At 36.4% G+C, this 13,388-nt stretch overlaps 1 long non-coding RNA gene across 1 annotated transcript; it reads right to left on the bottom strand.

Moving 5' to 3' along the window:
• Positions 1-4,675: 4,675 nt before the first annotated feature.
• On the bottom strand, positions 4,676-12,544 carry LOC125318592. Its single transcript, XR_007200435.1, has 3 exons — positions 12,331-12,544; positions 9,421-9,482; positions 4,676-6,371 (listed from the first exon to the last, which is right to left on the bottom strand). It is a non-coding gene; the product is annotated as an uncharacterized LOC125318592 (long non-coding RNA).
• Between the last annotated feature and the right edge of the window lie 844 nt (positions 12,545-13,388).

Here is a 13,388-nt window from a genome sequence, read left to right as displayed (position 1 = left end):
TTGTTTTTGAGTGTTACCATTATTTTTAACATTTACACTTCATGCTTCCCTGGTGAAGTAAAAAAAAAATATCTTAGAAAGACCACATCCATTGCAGAGACAACAGACAACAGAGATTTTTATTATTATGAGACACCGGAGTTCAGTTTCTGATTTCCAGCATGTTCACAGCACAAAGTACTTTATTGTCTTCCCTAAAAAATTTCCATTCACATTGCAACTCACTCCCACTCCCTCCTCTTACTTCTTTAAAGGACATTACGTGACAAAGTGTACTAGAACAGTTCCTGAATAGTTAAGGTTCTTCCATCTCTCTTTTCTACTGATAACAGCTATTCCATTTTGCTTTTCTTAAAATGTTTTTTCACATCTGACTCTCTGTTGGACTTCCTCCACTTTATTGTGCAGATCCTATGAATTATTGAGGCAGTTTCCAGTTAAATCTCACTATCCAAATTAAGCACTCCTATTTTTAACTACCCACTTTGCTATTATCCTCATAGCATTTACTTCCTCTCTGCTGTCCATTCTCTTATCAGTCAGGTTAGCAAAAAGCCAGGATGGCTGCTGTGCCAGGTACTAAACAGGCAAATATCTCTGCACTGGTGCTTTCACCCGTCTGATGATACACATTATCTTCCTAAATATTTGCCCTCTAGGTCTAGAAAATAGAAGAATTCCAGCAAAGCTCTTTGAACATCTTCTCCCATCTAGCACAACTCTTTGAGCTGCTCAAGGTAGTTTCTTATTCCTACAGTCAAATGGTGAACTGACAGTGAAAGGATTCTTCCCCACCCTGTTTAGAATGACTTTCACACTCTGCCAGCCCCTCACAGCATTATGCTTGGACAGACATCACACAAGACTGTTTTCCATTTCCATCCACTTTGATGGCCAGTCTCTTAATATTTCTTATCCAAAAAAGTCGTCTTTCAGAGCAGCCTTGGTTTCCTTTGAAACTTTGGCCTTCTTTCTTCCTTTTTCCTTTCTGTTTATCTGTTGTCTTCTGTTCTTCAGCCACTAGCCCCTGCTGTTACCATTTATTCAATCTCTTCTTTCTTGCTGCTCAATATTCTGTCTCTAGAGGTTGCACCTCATCACTCCTTTCACAGAACAAACTCTTTCCATAGAGCAAACTCCTTCCACAGATTTTCCTCACATTCTGGTATTTTCCTCTGACTTGTCTTCATTTTAATATATTTCTAGAGGTCTCCTTTTCATCTGGGGATCTGCCAATCAACCCATCTGCAAGTACAGTTATGTTCATGCTCTTTCCTTTCATCTTATCTGTCATATTCAAACACATTTCTGTATTCTACCCTCATTTCTAGCTGCATTTCAGTCTCTCACACTTTTTTTTTTTCCTGAACATTATGAGATGACCCTTCATGCATATGTAAATTCTGTCAGAAACTCACTGAAGGATAACATACACTTACAGCTTCTGCATCCAGTCATCTTCATAGTTTCTGCCATAGTTTGGTCTTCTCCACTGGTGCCCAAGTTGATACATTTTTTTTCTTCCTTACCTTAGGTTTAAAATTGAACAAACCATCTGCATACCGGTGTCCTCTCCAAAATTCTTTTACTAGACTCGTACCAGCCTCTAGTTGCTTTGATTCTGACACCTTCTTACCTACATTAGCCCACCACTTCATTTAGGGTTAACTCTGATCAAAGGCCATGATCAAAGACTTCCTCTTTGTGCTGTTTAAACTAAGCCATATGGTTTTGCAACACAGCTTATCTAGTCTTGTTTGAACTGGTTGTGCACTTCCACGCACAGCAATCACTTCCAATCATAGTAAGAAATTCATGTGGATTTTCTGATGCACTTATGCCAAAGCTCACATTACAGTTACCCCAGGCAGAGAAGCTGCCTGGTGCTTTGGAAGTCTGAACCAGAATTTCATAACTCCTCACCCATCCAACAGTAAGTACCTGGAAAAAGGTGGGCATGCTTTACTTCTGGGGTATTAGTTTGGTGGAGTTTCTTCTTTTTCAAATTTAAAACATCAAAAGAGAGTTCAAGCACAAACAAATGGACAGGTGATGCTGCTGATAATTTGAGAAAAACACACTGAGAGTCTAAAACCTTCCTAATGAATCTGCAGATATTGATAAATACAGGGGAGGACTTAAAACAATATAATGGCCCTCTCAGTCCAGGCAGAGTGAGCTACCAATTATAGAAGTCCTCTGACATGGCCAGCAATTTTCACTAAATAGTTCACTTGGGTCTAGACATTACTGATTCCCCCTTCACCTCTTTTTATTCTCAAAATAAAAATGTGTACCAAAATCTAAATTTGAACTTAACTCTGCAGAGGTAGAAGGTGAAAAAAGTAGATTTTCTTCTTAATGCCTAGAAGCATTTCGGTTGCAATAGAAAAACCCTTTCTGGAAAAACCCACCAGTATTCAAGATGTTACCCAACAGTGCAATACATTACAATAATTTATAGGAAGGCCATCTCTGCAAAAAGAACCAGGACTGAGAAATAGAACTGGAAACACAACCTCTGATGAACTTCAAGTGTTTTTACATCTGAAACTTAGACCCTTAAATCACTGGATCAGAAATCGTTGTCATGCTGTGTTTGACCCCATGGTCTTTTCTTAGTTTTGGTGCTATAATTTTTTATTTTTTTTTTTTTTAATCTGGCGACTGAAGTGCTGTATGCTATAGCTCCCTTCCCCTGAAATTTCACTTTACAATGATGTACTTATTATCTTGCTAATTTTTAGAATTTCTATCCTGAAAACATAATATTCAGAAAATACTAATGCATTCATGCAGCTCCCAGAACTCTAACAGCATGAACACTAATATATTGTACTGTTACAGCTAAAACTTGGACTAAAGAATCAAAATAAAATGTTTATAAATGCCATATATTAGACTGCCTGGTTTGTTATAAGGTAATAAACAGAAAAGCTTGCATCTAGTCATTCGTGGTTGTTAAATAAGATTCTTTGTGACTTGCAAAAAAACTAGAACACAATGAAGAATTATCAGTGCATTCTCCACGGAAGTCATCTACATGTGTTTATTTAATAAACAGAAGATGGCTTTATTATACACATTTGATTTCCATATGCAATCCTCTCCTTATCTGTCACTTGTATCTAAGCAGGGTGCTTTATACAAATCTGAAAATGAAAAATTCAGAGCAGGGCACAGGAAACTCATTTAATGTCGAGTGCAGTCAAAATCAAGATTTCTTTATTTGTAGTAACAACGCTGTTAAATCAGAAAATTACTCTCCTTTTCTGCATGTCCTTCTTCCTTTACAATTCAGTTGTTTGATCATAAATTGTCGAGTGCAATGACTTGTCTCCTCCACTTTCCACACTGGTCGAGACAGATTAAAAACTCCGGCATACCACCAACCAGTCTCAGCATACCATTAGCATATATATGAGATTTGAGACATTTTCTAATATTCTCCAGCAGAACTCATCTGTCAGCCAGGTGATGAATTATAAAAACTCTTAGCTTGTTTAGAAAAGAGGGGGAGAGTGAGAGAGAGAAAGAGAGAGACAGAAGAGGAAAACACAATCCCAGCTTTCTTTTTTATTTTACCCATCCACCCTTGCAGTTAGTCATACAAATAAACACTAAGCTCAATAAAAGAGACACAGTGTGAGACATTTAAATACACGAGCAGCAGAGCACAATTAAAAGCCCATGGAAGGAGACAGAATTATGGAGTGGCCAGTGATCTACATAAATAATTTTTAACACTTTTTTTTTCCACCTCATATTGACAAGGACTCCAGGTGCATTACAAAATCCATAGAACTATCATAAGCCAGTAAACCAGCACAAGGACTGTGTAGAAAGTAGTGGAATAATTAAAATGCAGAATTCATGCAATTTAGAGAAGATTGGGATAATTTTTGTAATTGTTTATGAGTTCAACAAGTTTTCATGCACATTCTGAAAATTTTGTGTATTCAACTAAAAAAAAAAAATTAACATTCCTTATTTGCATTTCATTTACCTGTTTCATTTTTTTTCCTGACTAGAAGGTGGAAATTGGACAATGATTTCTTGTGATTTAAATGAAGAAACTATAAGCACTATGAGTAAGAAATAACAAATACATGATGTCACAAATAATGAATACTCTTTCAAATACATCAGTAGATAATTACAGTTTATGAGAGCATTTGAAAACTATCAAATTGCTACATGGATGCTTTATATTAAAGAAAGGTTAATATCTATCATAATGATTTACACAATCATCAACTCCCAATACTATTTGTACTATCTAATACTAACTAAAAATAATTTATATTTTCTGTGGACTCTTGGAATTAGAACTGGGAAAATATTAAAACATAGATACATATATTTTTCCATGGAGAAAAATTCCCAGGAACAAAGCTCTTCACAAGTTCTAGGAAAATTTGATAAATACTGTTAAAAAAGGGAGAAAGGAGATCTTTTAAAACATAATTCTATTTCATGCTAACATTTTTAGCATATTAACTTCTGACTGTGTCAAAAAAGGGCTTTTTCCATACTTTAAAGGGTAAAAAATTGAGACAACTTTTTGTTTAAAAATTGCACTTTCATTTAAAAATTAACCTACTCAGAAAAAAAAAAAAAGAGAAAAATATTTAGAAGAAATTAACTAAAGCACTTATTTTTCATGAGTTGCACTAAAAAAAAATCATAAGACATTCAAAGCATGTTACAGTGCAAGTATGACAAGACAAATTCAATTAGAATTTAACTAGAAGTTCTGTTAATAAATGTACAAGTGAAACAATGCATATAATAACTTGCTTTTTACCCAGAAATGCCGTTGAGATTTAGAGCACTACACATCAAGCTGGAGTGAACTACGGAATAAAGACATCATTATTTTTTAGGTGGGAATGCGTATACAAAAAGTGACAGATTTATGTTGGTAAACAATTTGATAGAAGGTTGGGATATAATCCTATTAACAATAGTATGGCATTTGTTTTAATATACATGAGAGGTGTGTCAGAGGATAAAGGTTTTAGCCAGTAGAGTGATGACCTCTATGCGTACATGAACTAAGAAATTAATGTGTATAAATTATCTGAGGTGTAAAAAAAGCATGATTAAGGAATAGTTATTTGGAACTTATATTGAATGCCAAGTAATCAACACTTTTCTGCTAAACTGTGAAGCTTTTGAGAACACAAGTTAGCAGCTAGTGAGCTATTTTTCCAGTTGGAGCACTTGTTCCAAGCTTCAGTGATAAGCAGAGTTATCAAAATCATAATCTGGTTTCCATTTGCAGGCATACACAATATCATTATTAATTCTTGCATTTTGAATGCTGAATTAATTTGAGGAACAGATATGTAACTGGTCCTTTCTCTACATGATAGTCACTGTCTGGTTGCAATACATCAGCATTTTCCAGGCATTTAATTTTGAAAATGATAAAATAATTTTTAAAAGTTTAGATTCAGATGAATACTTCCCCAACCAAATACATCCATCTACCATCAAATAAAAGCAACAGCATGTTACTAGACACATTAATAGTCATTAATTAATAAACATAAAGATATATACACATGCAAACTATGCCTCAATAAGAGCACGATAAGAGACGTAGCACACAACAGTTCTGTATTGTTAGGTTTCACTAAAGTCATAGAAAAGAAACATCCAGCTGTTTCTTTGTCCATTTAGACTGAATAAATTCAGTGAAATTACCAGCACAAGAAACATTACACTCAGGTACTTCCTCCTGATTTTCATTATGTTTTGGAGCTAAAACTAAGGCCCTTTAAGATTCTGAAAAAAATCTACAACACTAAAGAAGAGTGCTCTAGGACTAAAAAAGATAGCTTTGGAAATCAAAACAGATGTTCTTGCAAGACTGCAAAGCCAGCATTGTAGATTTAAATGATCCGGATAAGTTGCAAGCTGAAACTTTCAGAGATTTGCCAGCAAAACTTAGCAGTAAAAATCTGGTTAATATTAAAAGCAGAGATGCTTTTTCAACATAATCCTAAATGGATTTGTTGTATCTCATTTTCTTAAGCAGCTTCAGTGAAGAAGTGGAATGAGAAAAAGCAGCATGCTTTTATCATCTCCACTATGGAAAACGACGTAGAAAAAAACCCCAAACCTGTAGGTCTAAATCAAGTCCCAGAAAGCTCCTATTTCTAATTGATTATAATTAGCAATAGAGTACCAGATAAGAACATGGAATCTAAACTGACTTAAATCAACTTTGTAAACTCAGGCCCATCTGCTGGTCAAAGCTGAAACAAAGATCTCACATTTATGTTTAAGGAAGCTTGAGTCCGGCTCTGCACCAGGCATTAGATCTGAGGACTTTCTTCTCTTAAAACACCACAAAAGTGTCTCTGCAAAACAGAAATTAGATTTTGCTTATAGGGTAGGTAATATATACTTAGTAGTTTTTCCTTTAACAAAGTCAAGCAAGTGGTTATTCTTCATTGATCCGTTCTACTATTCCCAGCTGTACAAGGAAAGAAGTGGAGAATAAAGCAGAGGCAGTTTCATTGTATGAAATAATAATCAAGATTATTGGCTGAAGAAGTCTTTTATCAATGCAAAATTCGTGGAGGAAAAAATATCACAGAAATTATGTTATTGGCACATTGATAAATGACATGCCTACTTAACTGGGATCACTGCCAAGGGATGGATCCAGCTTCATGCAGGGTTTCAGTCCCCCTTAACAGCACCAGCAGATAAAGTGGCAAGCAGTTTATTTTGTGGTGCTTGCAGATCTCTCCATATGTGGAACGGTAGGATAAATGTCCTTTAGTCATGCCATTATTGATCATTCTGGCATTAGTCTTACCAAGTCAAAGTCATCTAATATAGATGTTACACATGTTGCAGTTGACTTAAAATTTTTAATTATTTGCCTGGGTGCTGCTTAAAATAATTTAAATAATCTCAACAATGTGGAAATTAATATGTCATAATCAAGATATTTTTTAAATATGGATAGGTACATTTCAAATGCAAAGACAGTAACAAGAGACACATCCATTGTTGCCACAATGCTTTTGCCCCATGTTAACAACCACCCAGGCACACTGGTGTTTTAGCTGAGCTTTCCACTAAAGCCCTGAAGGTAAGACTACATTCTAATACTGAGCAGCTTCAATGACTCAGAGGAAACTTTACAAAACGTGGCTCTTTGCCTAGGTATTCTTCTATTTAGGAAGATTATTGATCCAGCTCATCTCTAAACTCTGCCGTTTCCCATCTGGAATAGCTTAGAGAAGGAAGAATGCATATCTAAGACCAGTTGTCTTTATAAGAAATTTATGATCATGGTGCAAAACAAGAAGGGACTGCATTCACCATCAAAATCTCTTTAAAGGCACCTTTTCATTGCAAATTATCGAAAACTGACCATTTCAACGGAACTTTGCTGAATCAAATTCTCCTTTCCTTATGACCTCTTTCGCTGTTTGCTATTATCTCTTTCATTTTATCTCCTCTTTCCTTCTTCATTTTTTTTGCTTCCTTTGGCCACTTAATAAACAGACCTTTACACAACAAATGGATCCCCCATCCTTCCCTCCCAGGTTTCTCCCTCTCAAACTACTCTACACACAGCAGTGCAGTTATAATAGGAAGGGAGGAAAGTGATTCCAGCTCAGCCCCTCTGCAGGCAGCATTGTAGAAGATATGAAGTCTTTCAGGAAGCCAGAGCTGGCTCAGACTTCTCAGTAATGTCAGCAAAATTGAATTTTGCCTTCTGAACACTACCTTGGGAGTGAGACACCCTTGCCATGGGTTAGGAAAATGCAAGGAGGAGGAGTGGCACCAGAGTGAGAAGGACAGTGGAGAGCTCACAGATCCTCTCCTGTCTGCACTGATGTGAGACAGTGCAGCACTGACTGGGTGTGAATCCCACCCAGGACCACAGGCTGCCCCATACATACTCACCCTTTCTGTAGTAGCAGCAACAGCAGCCAACTCAGTCACAGTCATGTTGCTGCTCTAGACAACTCCTTGCTTTGTCTGTTTCTGGAGATAGTCCCATCAGCAGCGAAGGGCTTCCAATCCCACCTTCTAATGACCTGAGTGCATTCAGAAACTGCTTTGCTAACTATGAACTTCTCCAGCTGAATGCCAATAAAGTTACTATTTTTCCCTGTGTTTTCAGAAGTCTCGTCCCAGCAGTCACTCTCCAGTACCATCTCCAAACACTTCCTGAACTCAGATTTTTAAAGGATTCAGAATTTGATAGAAGATCTACTTTCCTTCTTTCAGATGGTCTAAACTGCTCTTATTTATCAATCCTATTGATCTTTACTCAATTCTGATTGAGTAAAAGAAGCCAAGATGCCTGGGAGCCAACATTCAGCAGATGAGCCACAGTTTACAGTCTCAGATTTCGATCCACAGGCTCAAATTAAGCCTTTCTTCAGATCCATTCATGTTTGGACAGCACAAAGTTTTATGTAAACCTCATCAATTGCAGTACACACATTAAACAGCAGGCCTGTACCTGGAGGTACAGGTGCACTTTATACAGCACTAACAGGCATGTCACAAGATAACAGCATGTCACAAAATAAAGTACATTTCTGTAAAAGCTTTCTCTGATAAATCTTTTTGACCAACAGCATGCTCACCAAACTTGCATGTGCAACGAAGAATGACTTGGGTTAACGTAATGGTGAAATGGGGGGCCAACAATTGGAGCCTTATAACCTCCAAAAACATAACATAGTATAAACTATCCAAACTGACAGGAAGACTAAATGCACTGTGATAAGGTGTAAAAAAATGCACAAATCCTGCTCTTGCCTGCTCCCTGATTATATAAGATCAACACTTTGCAAAACTATTTCCAAAAGTCAAATTTTGAGAAAAGGCCGATACATTTTGTGGATAGTATTACACCCCAAAGACAGTATATTATCCTGTATTGAAAAATACAGGAATTCCAAGACATCTAAACAAGGAATAAGGTAAGTAGATATGATGCTCATCTTGCTTTTATAACGTCAGGGGTTTGCTGGCAAAGTGGAAAAATTTTATTAATTATTATTTTTTATTTTTAAAAAATTTATTTATTACTTTACTACTAGCTGGAACAATATTGCTATGTTATAACGGAAAAAGCATAAAACAGGGTACAAAGATACAAAGATAACAGTTAATTATCCAAATTTCTGTATAATTTATTTCATTAGATGCATTTAATTATAACTACAGAACTATTTAGACCTATTAAGAGCTAGAATATAAAACTAAGTTTTCTTAGGTAAAAATAACATTTTTTACAACATGTTTAGTTTTTTAAGTTATATGAATTACTTCAAGTATTTTCAAAACATACTGACAGCTAGATATGGAAAACTAATGCCTATTAAACAAAAAAAAGAAAAAAAGAAAGAACAATGTAATTTCTCTGTAGACCTTGAAACTATCGCCAGCAAGGACAGGACTCCATAACCTTCCGATTTCAGGAGAGAATATCCCTGTAATTAAAATGGAACAGAGCTTGGGGAGTCAAGAAATTGCAGAAGAACAAAAAACATCAGGCTAAAAACAGTAAATCAAGAGCTGACTCCAGGGAGGAAGGGGTAGATCAAGTGGGGCTGGAAAATGGGACTAAAACTCATAAGAGTTGGGCAGAGATGTGCAAACAGGAAAGCACAGTAACGCAGCAGGAGAACTGAGAGGAGCACCCAGCAGAAAATGTAACCTTTGTATTCCTTGGTTCTGCTAGACTGTCTGGAGAATCAGAACCAACAAGTACTGCCTTACTTATTTTTTTTTAATTCATGTTCCTAATGTATTCAGATTTTTGGAAATTCTAGGAAAATCTTTTTTCTATTTTAAATTTAACATTCATGCATACCCACTAACAACATGTTTCCAAAAAGCCTACATGGCTCAACTCTAAAGGCACTTGAGACATTCCACTTTCATCCAGAGGGGGACTGTAACCAGATCTCACACAAAAACATTTTACAGTAGGCTTGTTCTGGATTTCATTTGTTAAATTCTGCTATTTGTTATCTTTCTGGCTTATTTCCTATGAAGAAAGATTACTTTAAAGGGTCTCAACTACATATGTTAAGTGAGGACTTTGGTCAGGATAGAGGGAGTTTTCATGCCTATGTAAGGTCAGAAAAGGTCATTTGTGGTTGAGCATGTCAGATATATTGTGGGAAAAGGTCCAGCTCCAACTCAGGGAATTTGACATACATACATTTTTAGGTTTAATCTGTGCTGTAAGATGCAGATCATATGAGTTCCACCTGAGCTGAGATGAAGACTCAGTCAATCTCTGACAAATGTCTGCTCTCCAGAATGATGTACAGGGGTGCCTACAGTCAACTCATATCTCCATTTTGGATGACAGTGTTTCCTAAGCCCTGAGATAGTCATGCAAATGCATTACCTTTCTCATACTAACACACTTCTTAATCTGGGATAGGAGATGGTTGACAACACATGTAACTGTCTCTGTTCCGTCATGCACATATAGACCTTCCCTCAAGACACTTGGACAATGATGAATTCCATCTAGCCCAGTGCTCAGTCATATGCATGGTAAAATATCTTTCTTTTCCAGAAACAGAGTGCCAGAAAACTCACTCAGCTAAAAGCTAAGGGACCAAAGTGCTACATACTCCTGCAGCCTGCAGGAGCTGAAATTCATAGCTCTCACTTTTCCAGGAAAGACCCTTTATCCCTGGAATATTGATTAGGCTTAGGACTCGTTCACCTTTCATCTTACCTGAAAAGGTGAGGGCAGTGTCAGAAAATAAAAGACGGGCTGAGTAACTCAATATGCAGCTTCAGCTTATGCAGTCTCAGCTCAGGTACCCAAATTACAGGAACAGTAATACTCCAAGTGCCATTGTCCCACGTAGGCCAACATCCAGCTTTAAGAATTCTTCACTCTTTGAGTTCATATCTCTTTATTGACTAGGTAGATATGGAGTTAGATAACTAGTTTATATGTCTTAAACTATCCTTGCTATGACCTTAGGTCTGTGTTCATTCAGGTGCTGTGTGTCCAACATGGGTTGTCTGATCCTGACTACAACTGCAGCCTGCTACAGTTTCAGCCCACTGCAGCAGCAGGAGAATGCTAGTAAGCATTGCAGACACTGTAAAAAACCACAGCATATCAAATAGAAATATGAAAAATTATAAAACACACCTGATGGTTGTAAAAGAGAGGATTAAAGTTATTCAGTGATTATAGTTGTTGCTAGTTTGTTCCCAAAATAGTAGTCTACTACTTCATCCTCATATGAATCCTTTGCATAAACCATTAGAAAAGGGTTACCATGTACTTGGAATAATAATGCTATCCAGAATGGCAGAAATCTCTTTCTTAGCAAGAGAAGACATAAAGTCAATATCTTTCAAGACCACCAAAGACCTTAGCTCTCTTCAGGTCTATTTGCTACTGGTAAATGCAAAATAAGAACTAATTGCATTAGTAAAGAAAATGTTGATAAAATTCATTTAAGGAGTTGCATCTCCTCCTACAACACCTGCAGTTAGCCATTTGACTTAATCTACTTCTTCATAATGCATCATAAAGCAGTAAGCACGGTAGGAAGAGTTTCAGTGGCAGCCATAGTCATTGTTTGCCCTTGGCAGGACCCTGTTCAGTACCCAATGTCACAATCTAGCTATAGAAGTTCCTATTAAATAAAGTTGTGTTCAGAGCTTTATGAACTGAATAGCAGTGAACCTAAATTATATTTTAATTAATCACTAAAAACAATGAAATATGTTCTCTCCAACAAGTGAGAGTTCTACCCATCATTTCTTCTCTCTGGTATATTACAGATATGAATGTAGAAGTAAGTGAAACTACACCTCACTGGAATGAGGACAAGTAGTTTTATTCCCAGTAAAATTTGAGAGAATTGTGTAGGATGGCCAGATTGATGATATTTACAAAGCCCTATCCTATGCTGTCACAGACAATCTTAAAGGATTGAGAAGAAAGAATACGTTCCTTTGCACCGTTCATCTATCAAATCGGTATGTACCAATTTATCTCTTTTTCTGTCACAATAAATTAAGCAACAATAGCAAATTTCTGCTGGCAAGTGACATGGTCAGAAGACTGGCACTAGCCTACACATGGCTGCAATCTGGATCTCCCTCTCTCCTCAAATGTGAAACTTTCTTATAAAAATGTTCTGCGACTATGGAAATGTATCTGCATTCTACCCTCTCCTGAGCCCGATTAAGGTAACTGATAGACTTTAGATTACAGTGACTTGAAAAAAATTACTTTTTTAGTATAAAAAAGAGAAGACATCCAGAGAATAGAAAAGAACAAAAACCTACCTTTTCAGTAAAAACAGAAGGCAACAGAAGCTTTGGAACAAGTGCTTGCCAATAGAAGGATTTCATGCTCTTGTTAATTAAAGGAACAAAGAAAAAACAGTGCAGCAGGCTGTATCCTACATAACAGCTTCTACTAATAAAAAGTAATAGACAATTTCCTGCATTCAATTCTTTTGAATACTATTATACAAGGTAATAGAGTTTTGGAAATGGAAGTCCTAGCAGCCTGTCAGAAAGAGCTTTCTTCCACTTTTTTTTATTAAATGACTAAGTGCAGCAGTCTGTGTCCTATCTCTCCCTCTTGCATCTATTGGATTGTATTATTTTACATTTTGATGGAAATGATGTCACCAGCAGATAAAAGCCTGGCCCAGGCATTGTAATTGAATCAGCCTGAGTTGTTTATTCTAGTGATCTACAGCAATGCTCTCCTTGTCCTAACACAGAATACATAAAAGATCCCCTCTTGTTTAACATGCTACTGATTAGATCTATTTTTTTTAGAAGAAGGAGGAATCAAATTGGGGGGTCGAGAGAGTAAGAACTGGAGTTTAGGGGGAAAATTGGAAAAAACAGAGAAGAGACACCATCTGCAAAACTTTCCATGTGTGACTGAAAGTTTAAACAAATAAATTTCACATGACATCAGTACCAGATGCAAACAGATTTGATTGACAACATTTAAATAACAGTTAATGGGAACATCTACGATTTTTGGAAGGTTTTCATGCTTAGGTCCTAATCAGACACGTTCAAATTTTTATTTTAAAATAATATTAATCTTGAAAGAAGAAATATTTTAAATTACTGGGGGGGTTACTGCTATAAAAATACAGTGTGTTGGACATTAAATTATTGTTATTAACATGTTCTGTTTTCAGTTAAAGCATTTTACATTTAAAAAAGAGTCAAAACAACCTTCCATTTCACAAGCTGTTTCAAAAGTTGCTTTCTTCGGTAATTATTTTAAGAGAAAGTATGTCTTTTTATGCTAAGTGCTGTTTCTTTGTTTTTTGTAGGTACACCCCCCCACATGCCCACATGTCCCTGCCCCCTCT

This window comes from Corvus hawaiiensis, chromosome 30, assembly GCF_020740725.1.
Source record: "Corvus hawaiiensis isolate bCorHaw1 chromosome 30, bCorHaw1.pri.cur, whole genome shotgun sequence".
Lineage (NCBI taxonomy): Eukaryota > Metazoa > Chordata > Aves > Passeriformes > Corvidae > Corvus > Corvus hawaiiensis.
The sequence above is the reverse complement of the archived record's forward strand: the minus strand, read 5'-3'. Positions and strand labels throughout refer to the sequence as shown.